Raw genomic sequence first — 14092 nt, 5'->3', positions numbered from 1 at the left:
TCCTCCTCCTCCTCCTCCTCTTTCTCTTCCTCCTTCTCCTTCTTCTCTTCCTCCTCCTTCTCCCCCTTCCTCTCCTCTTCTACGTCACCTTCTTCTCCGCCCACCCCTCCGATCCAGTAGAATCTTTTCCCTCCACCCTCCGCACGGGCCACCACTCGTGCTTCGTTACTCCACGACTCATTCATAACTAGCCGTGGCGCGAACCGCACAACCACCCCACTCCAACTGACTTACCCCCACTCTAACGGCGCCCGTAGTAGGAGCCCGAGCGTCCACCGGTTGAAGCACGATGCCGACTCATGATCGAGCCGTCGTGGGCTCAACGTCCCGTTCATATTCCTTTTATCCTTAATGCAAGGATATATTGTTATAAAGGAACAGTTCTTTTTTTTTTCCTTTTTTTTTTCTTTTTTCTTCTTTTGCCCTTGCTATAACTTTTCCTTTAGGTTTTCACACCATGTCCATATCTCATTTATCCTTTCAAATCGATGAGTCAAGTTTTGTTACGAGAATACGAACAACTTTTCTTCCTACTTCCTTGTTTCGTAGTTCCTTCCTCGGCTCTTCTAAACGTCATTATGTGTTATTGCATAAGGGAAAACTCTGACGATGATGATGATGATAATAATGATGATGATGACACACACCTGCTGCCTAGCTCGAAATTACAACACGTTTCTTATACCTGTATATCTTTCTCTTTTTAATTCACACGTCGTGAATCAGTCTGTTCTCTCTCTCTCTCTCTCTCTCTCTCTCTCTCTCTCTCTCTCTCTCTCTCTCTCTCTATCTTTTTGGAGGAAACTCCGATCTTCGACGAAGACATTAATTAATTATTTATTTTTCTTCTTTCCAATGAAAACTCGATCGTTTGATGAACCTAGATGACGAAGATGATTTAAATAAAAAAAAAAAAAAAAAAAAAAAAAAAAAAAGAAAAAAAGAAAAAAGAAAAGAAAAAAAAAACTTGACTTTGTCTGGTATACATAGCAATGTGCGCACGTGCTCCGCGCGGCTCCTCGTAAGTAAGTAAGTACGTATGTTTCCTTGCGTTAGACATAACACCGACGTACGACGCTAATAATAGTGACGATGACGATAATAGTAATAATTAACGCGTCTCGGGCACTCGATGCGCTCGATGGTGTCGATTCGTTCTCTAGTCGTCGTCGTCGTTATTGGAAGATTAATTGCATGCAAGTCTTTATGGTAATAACGAGCATACGCGACAGAAACCACAATTAAAATGGCAATGACAATGATGATGATGATGATGATGATGATGATGATGATAATGATGATGATGATGATGGTGATGATGATGATGATGACAACGACAACGACGATGACGATCAATACCGTTTACGCCAATTCGTTCGTAAAGTGAAAAAAAAAGCAAGCTAATAGTAACATTTTCATTATCGTCCAAGAGCGTAACGTTAAGATTGCGTAATTTCGAGCGAGTTTCTTAAGAGCGGCAGCGACTTTAAATGAATTCATGAATTTTTTTTTTTTTTTTCTTTTTTTTTTCTTTTTTTTCTTTTTTTTTTTCTTTTTTTTCTTTTACACCGATCGTCCTCCATCGATACAACCCGATCATTAACGTTTTCGTTTCGCAAAGATAATATTATATTATATCGATCAAACGTAATCGTTAATTATCAATGACGGAAAATTACACAATCAAAATCATTTATATGCCAGGGATTTTCTAGTTAGATAAATAGATGGATAATAATTAGATAGATTTTCGTTCATAAAAATTCATCGATAATTTCGAGCATTAATAGAAAAAAAAAAGAAAAAAGAAATCCTCATACAACTCTGATGAATGTCTTCGATCGTTTGAAGATCATCGAGTCGTCGTTTGTTTTTTTTTCTTCTTTTTTTTTTTTTTTTTTTAATGCAAATCCTACAAGTATATACCCTATAGCACTTTGAAAATCTCATCAGGAGTGATCATCGTTGACTACTTCCAAACCCACCCTTCCCCCTCCACTACCATCACCATACAACCATCACTACCACTGTTCCTTTCCCGATCCCTTCTCTCGTTTTCTCCTCCTCTCGTACTACACGATGACGTTCCCTTTCATTGCCTCCACCCCACCCCCTCCCCGCCACGTCTCACGTACCTCTATCGGCAAGTTTCAGGAGGAGAACGACGATTCATCGAAGTCGCACGACGAGACGAGACACGAGCCTTCCCTTCCTTCCGTCTTAACTAAGTACTTACTTCCGAAAGGATCCAACGAATGGAAATTTTTCGTGGCGCCGGTGACTCGACGGAAGAAATACTTCGGAGATAAAGTCTCTACCTTCTGGCGGTCTACCCACGAGCCAAACGTATATATGTATAACGTAACGTCCTATGTATGATGTACGTGCATGCATGTGTGATAACGCGCCCGCGTGCGCCCGCACGGATAGATTACAAATGAACGATGGAAAATTAAAGCGTGCCGCTTGTTACCTTCTTTCGCCTTTCGTCGTCGTTCCTTTTATAATTTATGACTTTCAAAATTTGAAGATTTTAAGAACAAAACGACGACATCAATGCACAAATCATTCTATGAAATTAATCGAAATTATAAATAAACGTTCTAAGTTCCGATCAAGATCATCTATCGTACGTCCTATTCAAGGATCACGTAAAGATTTTGTAAAAAAAAAAAAAAAAAAAAAAAAAAAAAGGATAGAAAAAATCTACGATATTTAATTATTACGAGAGAGATAATATTGATTTGTAAAATTAATTAAGAAAAATAATATTCTAATTAATGAAGAAGAATTTATTATGTCGATAATAAAAGTGAGTACGAAACGTAGATATGATCTATCTATTGAAATATCAAGATATAAGAAATGTAAGAAATGTAAAAAGAGAGAGTGATCTTTGAAGGAAAAAGGAGATTAAATTTGCGACTGAATTACATCAGCTTTCATCTAACAGGAAGGAACGCCTGTTGATTTCGTCACGAAGAAGTAACGGGTTTTTGGATTTCGATGTAGCTACGATTGCAACGAACGACGCAATACGACGCAATACGTTCGATAGTCATCGATTTTTTATCGACAATCTTTCGAGTATCTCGAATTCATTTCTTCCTTAAAATTTTCCGAACTAACAACATTTCCTCTCTGATCCTGATTTACGAATATGTGGACGAATCGCGAGACAACTCTTTTCCTTCTTTTCTGTATGATCGAAGATCTTTGCAATGACGTACAAGAATTTTCGTAACAGTTACATCACGATCGAAAAGAAATTACGAAATGATTTCAAATGATGGATATCACATTGATTTAATTAATTCGGTTATACGTTTCGATATGTCACGATTGTTTTTCTCTTTTTTCTTTTTTTTTTTTTTTTTTTGGGTCAAGTTCATCAGAAATATACGCGAATGAGAATAAAAAAATTCACCTGTCTCTTTCTTTACCGATGTTACAAGCGCGTGCAAATCTTGCGATTAAATACAATGTAAGTTTTTAAAGAAGAAGAAGAAGAAAAAAAAAATAAACTAATAAATAAAGAACTGAATCGACAAAAGGATATTACAATTTGTAATCATTATTTTTCAGATTCCTAAGAGATTTTATACGAAATTGGATTCTCATGCGTCAATTGTGATTCACACCGAGACAATCTCACCTTCTTTCTTATTTTTATAATCTCTTTGTCTCATCCCTTAAGACAATTATAAAATATGCAAGTAACCGTTACTTAAAAAAGAAAATAAAGACTCCGATAATTTTATCACTCAAACGTCGGACCTTGTAACGTTAGAATCTTATCTTTTCTAAATAAAAATTTCATTAATTCTTTGTGTTCACATTATTTAATATATATATATATATATATATATATATATATATATATATATATATATTGCTTACCGTTACGTTTCCGTGTTCAGTCTCGACAGAAAATTCACAAGGATATACTTTATTACTTTTAATTGATATCTTAATTAATGTAATTGGTCATAGATAAATGTATTACATTATTTCAATTGGATTACGAAAAATGATTAGATAGTAAAAGGATCCGAGTAAAGTTTTCAAGTTAATCGTGTATTATGGTTACCGAGGTTTTGAAAAAGGTCATCGAGGAAGATTTTGTGCAGGTAGAATACAAAAAGGAAAAAAAAAAGGACACGGAAATACGAGGAAGGTTAACAGATTTACGAGTGTTTTCTTTCCAAGTTAAACGTTTTCTTTATTACTCGCCATTCGCAAGGCTATATTGACAAAAATAATCGACTCATATTGTCATATCCTAACTCGAAATAAAAAATAATAAAATATTAGAATACAATTGTTTGACAACATATATTCGTGTTAAATCATTAAACCATTCTTTTAATTCTATTACAAACTAATTCATTATTCGTGACTGTTATTATTATTATTAAGTGGACCGGAAAGTAATGTCGTTTCTGCGCATGTCGATATTTCATTATGATTAAAAATAAAAACTTGTTAAAAATTTATTCGTTTGAATTTAATTTTAGAAAGCGACATTACTTTCTGGTCCACCTAATATTATTATTATTATTATTATTATTATTATTATTATTATTATTATTATTATCATCATCATTATCTTCATGTCACAAACCTGTGGTTTGCTGATTATAAAACGAGTTTTTTTAAAAAGTCACATGTTCTCTGACTCCTCTAATGCTTTTCTTATCATTGTTTATTATTCTTTTAAATATTCCTGCTTTTTGTATGTTTACGTATATATATGTACGTAAGTCTAGTGTTTTATTATTATTATTGTTGTTGTCGTTATCGTTGTCATTATCGTCATCGCCGTCGTTATCCATTGTTATTGTTGTTGTTGTTGTTATTATTATTATTCTTATAAATATCAATATAATATTTTCATGATAATAATACGATCACGTGTCAAGCGTTCCTGACATTACGCGTTCTCGCTTAAAACATAACAAACCAGCGATGCGCGACTATCTGCGAAAAAAAAAGGAAAAAAAAAAAAAAACGAAAAGAAAAGAAAAGAAAAGAAAAAGAAAAAAGATAAAGAAAAATTAATAGCACTTAATTTTCCACGGTAAGATTCTTCGGACGAATCACGTGGAACATGGACGCTGATAAAGAAGAACTTGAAACTTGATCGTGTCACGTTGCGTCAAAGCCGAAGGAAGAAAAAAAAAAAAAATAATAGGATGGTCAACAATCGAATCAGAGCAAATTATATGCTACGAAAAATATTCCCTTCGATTTATTCTTTTATTTTTTGTTTTCTCTCTCTCTTCCTTCGCCATAGTAAATAGAAAATCATTGAACAGACCCTATCGTAAAATATTAATTTTGAAAGTTGTTCCAACTTTCATTCCGACGATCTATACTTTATTGTATTGTTAAATACGTCGAACGGAATCTCATAATATCTTCTGCGAAAGAACGTGAGCTTTCGAACGAAATAGTCACGAAGATATGCAAGAGAGAATTATCAAAATTCGATTTGAAAATCAGTACGCGCTATGCGCCTTTCCGAGTATGCGATATAAAATTCGCGGATATCCCAGGAAAGTAACGTAGCCTTGAATCTATAAAAAAAAAAAAAAAAAAAAAAAAAAGAAAGTAAAAGTAAAAGGAAAAGAAAGAAAGAAGACAAAAACGAGAAGGTTAAAAAAAAGTCGTGTAAAATCATAACGATTCCATCGTTTCCTTCGTTCTTTTTTTTTTTTTTTTTTCTTTTCTTTCATTCTTCTTTTTCCTTTTCTTTTTTGCCCTTTTTAGAATTTTACATAACTCAAAAGAAGTTAGTTTCCTCTCTACCCCTCCTCCCCCCCCCCCCCCACCACCTTCTTCCTTTGTTACGAAAAATTTTACACGAGTAGTAATGATTAAGTGGTGACTAGCCGAATTTACGAGGAAAACGTACGCACTCGCGTGCCGAAGAAAAAATAAGAATAGAAATGAAGGAAGAGAAAGAGAGAGAGAGAGAGAGAGAGAGAGAGAGAGAGAGAGAGAGAGAGAGACAGGGGAAAAAACGGGAGCGAGTTCAAATTAATGAGTCAACCCGATTATCGTTTCGCGCGAAAACCAACTGTTTTTCGTACGAAATCCGAAATACGAGAGGCAATGAGAAGAAGAGAGAGAGAGTGAGAGAGAGAGAGAGAGAGAGAGAGAGAGAGAACAGGAAGCAAACAAATAAGCATGTGACGAATGACGGTTCTCGTTCATTTCGCGAGATTGACACGTAGAACATTTTTATTTATGTAAATTAATCTACTTTCATGACCGTACTCGTCCATTACGCTCGTATAATCATACATCAACAGACATAATACTCGTCATCACAACCGATAATTGTTTCGATGAAAATGCATCAGTAGAATCCTTAGAATCTGATATAACATTTGCGAGCGATGTATTAATGTACGTATAGATATGCGCTTGACGAAAATGATTTGTCCATTTATCGAGAGTACTCTCGTTTTCTTTTTTTTTTTTTTTTTCTTTTTCTTAAGGAGAGGAAAACGAAAAACAAAACAAAACAAAAAGAAAAAGAAAAGCAACGAAAAGAAGAAAAAAGAAGAATGTTAAAACACAAATTTGCAAAATTCGTACCTGCACAAACTTGTCACTTTCATATTCACCGTGAGTTTTTATCGTTTCTTAGAAATTTGGGTAAAAATTGATTAGAATGTATCGATGTACTTTGCGGAGAAGAAGAACTCTCGATGCAACCAACACACGCACGTTCTATCTCGTAAACGTGATGCTCGTTAAAACGTTAAAGAAGACGTGCAAGATTTACAAGATCGCTAGCTTCGCGTATGTACATTAGTCATTCGATACAATGACTCACGAGGATCGTGTCGACTCTCTCTCTCTCTCTCTCTCTCTCTCTCTCTCTTCTCTCTCTCAGGTTCGGCGCATTGATCGCTTTTATTTAATCTCATAACACGCAAATTATATTTCCCCCCCGGCTCCTTCCCTCCTACGTAATATTGAGTCCTACGTAAAATCGAAAAATATGAAATCACTATAGAAGAGAGCGATAAGAAACGAAATCGACATATAAACATCGAAATATTATCGATTATAATCGATCGAACGCGAGACATCTTTTATCGTTTTTTTTTTGGAGGATTTCAAAAGAACAAAAAAAAAAAGGGGATAAAAAAGAAAGAAAAAAAGAAAGAAAAAGGAGAAGCATTGTGAATATATATATATATATGAAATATCGGAGAAAAGAAATTTCCTTGAATTACGTTTCAAAGTTTATCGAAAAGAAACGAGTTCGTTGCACTTCTCTCAAAAGAGAAGAAGGTCCAAAACGTTCGATATTCCTTTTGTTGTTGTCAACTCGTAACCGGTCGCCGATCCTGACGAAGCCAGTATTACGCGATCGAATTCGAGCCGCGTATCGATGCATCGTATCCTAAAGAAAAACGTCGTTTAACCGAACGTCCAAAGTGGAAAAGATCCGAGGGACAATTTTTCGAATGGAAAAAGAGAGAAAGAGAGAAAGAGGGAGAATAATTATCGATTCGTGTGGTCCTCCTCGCGATCGCGAGCTCGCAAGAAGCGGATAGAGACATCGGGCGCATTCCGATGGTACGGGAGGCACGCGGACGACGTCGATGCTAGTCGAGAAGAAAGAAAAAGAAAGAAAGAGAGAGATAGATATAGATACAGAGAGAGAGAGAGAGAGAGAGAGAGCATCTTCCTTTTATCTCTCTTCGCCACCCTCTCCTCTTTCGGAACCGGAGGACCACCCAGAACAACCGATTCTCCTTCTCTCGCTCGAAGCGATATTCGATGCAAGTCTTTAAAGCGAGAATGAGAAACTAAAGAGGAACGAAAAGTAAAGAGGGGAAAAAAAAAGGGAAAAGAAAAGAAAAAAAAAAAAAAAAAAGAAAAAATAAGGAATAATCACGGAAGGACTCTTCTTTCGGATATTATCGAAAAAGCATTCTATGCGGCCCGATCTTATGTGCATACTTAAAAAGTATCCATACTTTTTGCCCGATGCTTTCGGAGGCTTCGAAGGAGAAAAAAAAAGAAACAGGAGAGAAAAAAAGGGGGAGAAAAAAAAGAAGAAAGAAAGAAAGAGAGGAAAATCTCTAACGTAAAAAATATTTTTATCGGTATCGTGGCTCGTGTGAAAAGTGACTTACCAAAGATAGAACGTATTGACATCGAGAAGGCTTTGAACGAGGAATTGACGAGCGCGCGTGATCAGCGTTCATTCGGTTCGAACCTTTGCGAGAATATCGTGAGATCAAATTCTTCAAAGTCATGGAAGGGAAGATAACTTTAGACAATTTTAAGGAAAAACGATAACAGGACTCAACACCATTCGTCAATTATCCCGTTATATCCCACCGAGATAACGTAATATATAGATGATATCGTGAAAATAATTGACATGCCACAACGTCGATCTAAAAGAAAAAAAACTTGTCCTCGATACAACGACGAAGTTATGAACCGTCTCCGAAGGTTAGATTAGTCAACGAGCATGAAGAGGTTTACGAGGAGGGAAAGACAAAAGACTATGAACACCTTGTTTCATCAGATTGGGGTGGCAACGAGATTTCGTACGATATATACCGGGTGTTCGCATGATTAATCTCAACATGTCGTATCGTATTCATACGATCACGATGAAAGGAAATCGAAATGTCCTTTTTTTTTTTTTTGTTCGATTTCTCCCTTTTTTTTACTTTTACTCGTTTTTTTTTTTCTTTCCTTTTTTTCGTCCTTTTTTCTTCTCCCTTTTCGTTCTTTTTTCTCTTCCTTTTTTTCTTCTTCTTTTTTTTTTTTTTTCTTTTTTTTTTTTTTTTTTTTTTTTTTTTTTTTTTTTTTTTTTTTTAAAGGAAGCCCTTTTAAAATGACATCCAACGTATTTGTACGTGATATCGTAAGCAAATTTCTCGATACATTATTCTGAATCATCTGAGCTATTGGTATACACACATCGGCAAGGACGTCTGGTTGTTGACATCTCTCATTGTAAATACTCGTGATCGTCCTTTCAGAAACTTCTACTACATCGTGCAACAAAAAATATCGATCCCGGCATCTTCGTCGCTCATGTCATTTATAATAAAAACATATACTTACACGTGTATATATTATATATATATATATATATATATATATATATATATATATATATACTCATATACAGTTATATACGTAATTACAGTTTTATGAATAATGTTTTCTTCGTACAATACGATTATATATATGAAAAAAAAAAAAAAAAAGAAATAAATAAATAAAAGAAAGAAAGAAAGAAAGAAAGAAAAACATAAAAACGAACACAAAAAAGAAAATATGTATGAAGTACGTATCTAACTCACAGGTGATATCCCAAGATGAACCATCGTGTAGAATCTCGAACGAGTTCCACGCCATGAAACGTTACACGTATCACGTACAAACATTTCACTCGACGTTATACCTTCAACGTTCATTCAATTTCGTTCGGCCGAGAGAATTCGTCCAGAATCGAGAAATTCGTTCGTTTCGATAACGTAAGATCACCATAAATCTTTCGCGAACGATCGAACACTTCAACGAGCCACGAATACTTCATCACGGATTTTGACGCAGTTACTATCATCGAGACGAACACAATTACTACTATCAGGTGGCAGCACCAGATTCGTCGCTATTACTCGCATACATGTTCTATTTTTACTTTCTATCACTATAACATATTCTTTCTCTCTCTCTCTCTCTCTCTAAGATTTATCGAAATTGAAAACTAACATTTAGCAAAATGACATAAATCTATTTTCCCATTTCAATTTCCCATTATCGTTATCTATAATGAGATAAGTATAATATTATCCATTGATTTTCATTCGGATTAATTTATAATTGAATATAATCGAGTAAATTTTCCTCATCCTTTTAGATCCTCGTTTTAGCACCAACAGAAGAATATCTCTGCAAAATATATATCCACTTGATTAAATCCAATCTCTCTCTCTCTCTCTCTCTCTCTCTCTCTCTCTCTCTCTCTCTCTTTCTCTTTCTGTGTGTGGTATAGAGTAACCGGAAGTCTGTCCTTGAACGTAGGCCGCTAACCGTTATCGGTCAAAAAGTTCGTGCTAATCCAAGCAGAAGGATCAGAGAGAGGTTCGACGACACGAACACTAAGACGCAACGCGTTCGAACTAATTTTAGTTGCTCTCTCGCGATCGGGATCCATCGGGCTTTGCCATGCCAAGAAAGGGAAGAAAGAAAAAAGATGAGAAATGGAATGCTTTAATAAGATCGAGCAAAGCTTTGATTCACACGCTACTCCTCGCAAGATGTTGCCTCTGCACAGCTATCGTTACTTCTCTCTTTCTCTTTCTCTCTCTCTCTTCTCTCTCTCTCTTTCTTTCTCAGATTCGTTATTATTTTTAGCATGTGATCGACTCGACTGCAACTCGAGTTTTATGAGTTTGCAACGGAGAGGTGATATTCTCTAACGAAGAATACCGAAGAAAAGAAACGATAGAGACTATGCCATACATTAGGTCATCTCGCTGTTATACAGGCTTGGCGCGCATAATGATCGACCATTCTGTCACCAAAGGCCGATCCAAAGTGTCGATCCTTTTACACTCGACACCTATATACCGCACCTTCTTTAGTCGGTACTCATCGAAATGGTATGCCAAATATAACTGAACCAATGAAATATTTATCTACTTGGATCTTTGAAAAGTTTATTTTTTTCAAATAGATTTAATAATTTAATCCCGTATGAGCATTAAATGTAAATAATCTCGAGAGTATAATCGTGATCGTAATCGAGCTTAATTAAATTAACGAAATTTATTAATTCCTCAAGAATTTATATTCTTCTTCTTCTTCTTCTTCTTCTTCTTTTTCTTCTTGGAAAAATCAATGATATTCGTACTCCTCGCGACATTTTATCATTTCTTTTTTACCCGTCGTTTCATCCCAAACGACAAAATCTTAGATAAAATTTCTTATTATCTGCACGTGCTACGTCACGTGTAGCTTAATCATTTTCTCAAGAGAATCATCCGGTAGACGATCCTATCTATCGGAAGTATGATGATATAATATCTGTTATTGTAATTAAATAACAATTTATAAGTATCTCCGTGTGTGTTTATAAACACGCACACACGCACATATATATATATATATTTTTTTTGTTTTTTTTCAATTATTAAACATTAAGTATTTTATTATAATTTTAACCATAATCGATTGTTAATGTTAATTACTTTTCTTCGAGTATCGATCAGTCAAAGATTATCGATCGTTGACAAGAAAATTACAAAGATAGTGACACATACGGAAACTCCTGACACATGGATATCGTCGTTAAATAATCCCTGTTCGTTTCAATATACGAGGAAAGATGACTTCTTAATGTATGCAACATGCGTATGCAACATGCGTATGCAACATTATGGTCTATCATCGGAAAATAAAGAATACGTACATATATATATATATATATATATATATATATATATATATATATATATATATATACATACGTACATACATACATACACACATGTACATATATATATATATACACATAAAAAGTACAGGAACACCGTGTCGATAATGCGGCATCCACGTCAAAAGAAAAAAGAAAAAAAAGAAAAAAAAAAAAAAAGAAAAAAAAGAAGAAAAATCTACAAATGCGTATCTGGTTCATCATCTAATGTGAGAATAACGAGGAAGGTCATCGATGACTTGTACGTTATTGTCGAGATGATGACTCTTATGTCTGTTTCTAAGGGTCAATGGAAATAAACCTCGTCGTCTGGACAATATCCTCTTTTATTCAAAATTCTTTCCAAGAAGACTATATGAGAGAAAAGTCTTGAAAGGCCGATCATCAGTTTCCGTCCGTCTGCCGCGGATAGATCACGCGTGCGTCATTACAACGCGGATACGATACCAGCAAAACTAGAACTACAGATCTTGGATGGTCCATTAAGAAATATGACAATAACGAAGTTTAATCCTTTCGAAACTGAGATCTCTTTCGTTTTCTTTACCGAACTACGTATCTAATCTAACTGATTGTATGCAAAGAAACGTGCGCTTCCTATTTTTAGAGAATGATTTTCTACTGCGTCATTATTTTTGTTGCGAAGGAATCACCGAGCGTATTGCATTACGTCAATGCGAGCAGAAAATATTCAAAGATTTATTGCGAAATGATAATGGGAAAAATCGCGTACTCCTTGAACGATACAAAGGGCAGTCGAATAGTTTAGCTAAAGAAAGAGAGATAGAGATAGACAGAAAGAAAGAAAAAAAGAAAGAAAGAAAGAAAGAAAGAGAGAGAGAAAGAACGAAAAGCCTTCTCACGAGATGCGATGTACCATTGTCGTTTTCTAACGTTCTAACCGCTAATGGTCTGAGACGTTCATTACGCGTCCGTGACTGTCAGGCTCGACGTGAGAGAGGCATTGACGAAGAGATCAATCGACATCAAGGCAAACGACTCCGCGATCAAAACATTGCTAATGGGCCTGCACGCAGCGCGTACTCTCTAATCAACGAGCTTGACTTTGATGTCACGTACGATAATGGCCTTTCGCCTTTTCTTCCAGCATACTTTCCTTAACCGCTCGATTGTTTCTTATTTGTTTGCCGGTCGTTAAGATACAAAGCGTTAGACTTCTAATCCTAATCGCATTCCAAAATGCAAATCTTTCAAGTCGATCGACATTACGTTTATATTATAATTAACAATGGGAGTATAAATTCATGAAGTTTTCTTTTTTTTTTTTTTTTTCACTCAGATTAAACAAACAATTTTCGTCATAAAAAAAAAAAAAAAAGAAAAAAAAAAAATCAGACACGTTCCCGTTAGCAATCGATATTTAATATTTGTATAATTATGTAAGAGTATATATGTTATGTGAAATACGTTTCAATCGTGTATAATATTAATAATATAGTTAGTAAAATCTGGTAATACCCAAAAGGAAAGTAGAAATTCTTCGAGTACGAATCGATATTCGTTCGTGAGATTTTACTCCAGTGACGATGTTCACCCACGCGCGAATTACCATGGCCTAACGTCATAAGTGCTACGTCATTCGTTTCTTGGATTTCTGTTAAATGCTGTAAGTAGGTAAGTGCAATATCGTTTTTTTTTTTTTTTTTTAAAGTAATCCCCGTTTCTCAATCTCTTATATCTTTTCCTTCGTATCCTTATTCCTTCAAAAAAAGGATGATTCTACCGAATCGTCATACAAATCGATTTCCTTTTTCAAATAGGTCTCACGATATTTTAATTATTCATCATAAAATATACGGATTTAAGATATATACGTAATTCATTGATATTCATTTCGTATTCAAGATCTTAATGTCACGTGACAAATTCTCTTCGATTAAAATTGATATCGAGGGAAAACGTTATTTACGTAAATCATTTTAATATATGATGATAAGACGAAGAAATTGTTATGGAAAAAAAAAAAAAAAAAGAAAAAAAAAAATGAGATAAAAGGTAAAAGATAATAATTTGACTTACCAGCTCACTCAAACGAGGAACCAGGATATCTGTAATATTGGCTGTTTATCGATGGAAACCTTTCCTCCTCTTCGAATTCGGATTCTGTAACAATAAAAGGAAGAGGAAAATCAGGACGAGTTTTCCTCTATACGATCATCCAGTCAAACGCGCAATTTTTTTCTTTTTTTTTTTCTTTTTTTTTTTTTTTTTATTCGTGTATTTAATCTGACATATTGTCCGGAAGATATTTTAAAGATTTATGCAAGCAGTTTTGCAATATGCGTATTATCCTGCAATATTCACTCTTTCTGTCTCTCTCTCTCTCTCTCTCTTTCTCTCTCTCTCTCTTTCTGAATATTCCTTCGGTTATATCGTCGTTAGATATACGACGTATATACGTCAGGTAAATCAAAGCGAGGCAACGATAAAAAAGAAAAAAAAAAAAAAAAAGAAAAAAGGAAAAAAAAGAAAAAAGGAAAAAAAAAGGAAAGAGAAAAAAAAAACGAGTAAAAAAGAAGCTGTCATCCTTCGAGCACAACATGTATTGTCTCCTCTTAATAATACGCTACGAATCAGCAT

General features: G+C 34.8%; 1 long non-coding RNA gene across 1 annotated transcript in view; it reads right to left on the bottom strand.

Annotated features, from left to right (window-relative positions):
- Positions 1 to 153: 153 nt before the first annotated feature.
- The window catches only part of LOC124949578, a 34984-nt gene continuing 21045 nt past the window's right edge, over positions 154 to 14092 (bottom strand). Inside the window, exons 2-3 of the long non-coding RNA XR_007101106.1 lie at positions 13532 to 13615; positions 154 to 566 (exon numbers count right to left, since the gene is read on the bottom strand). This is a non-coding gene — a long non-coding RNA (uncharacterized LOC124949578). The remainder of the gene's footprint in view (positions 567 to 13531; positions 13616 to 14092) is intronic.

This window comes from Vespa velutina, chromosome 6 (assembly GCF_912470025.1).
Source record: "Vespa velutina chromosome 6, iVesVel2.1, whole genome shotgun sequence".
In the NCBI taxonomy this organism is placed as follows: Eukaryota; Metazoa; Arthropoda; class Insecta; order Hymenoptera; family Vespidae; genus Vespa; species Vespa velutina.
The sequence above is the reverse complement of the archived record's forward strand: the minus strand, read 5'-3'. Positions and strand labels throughout refer to the sequence as shown.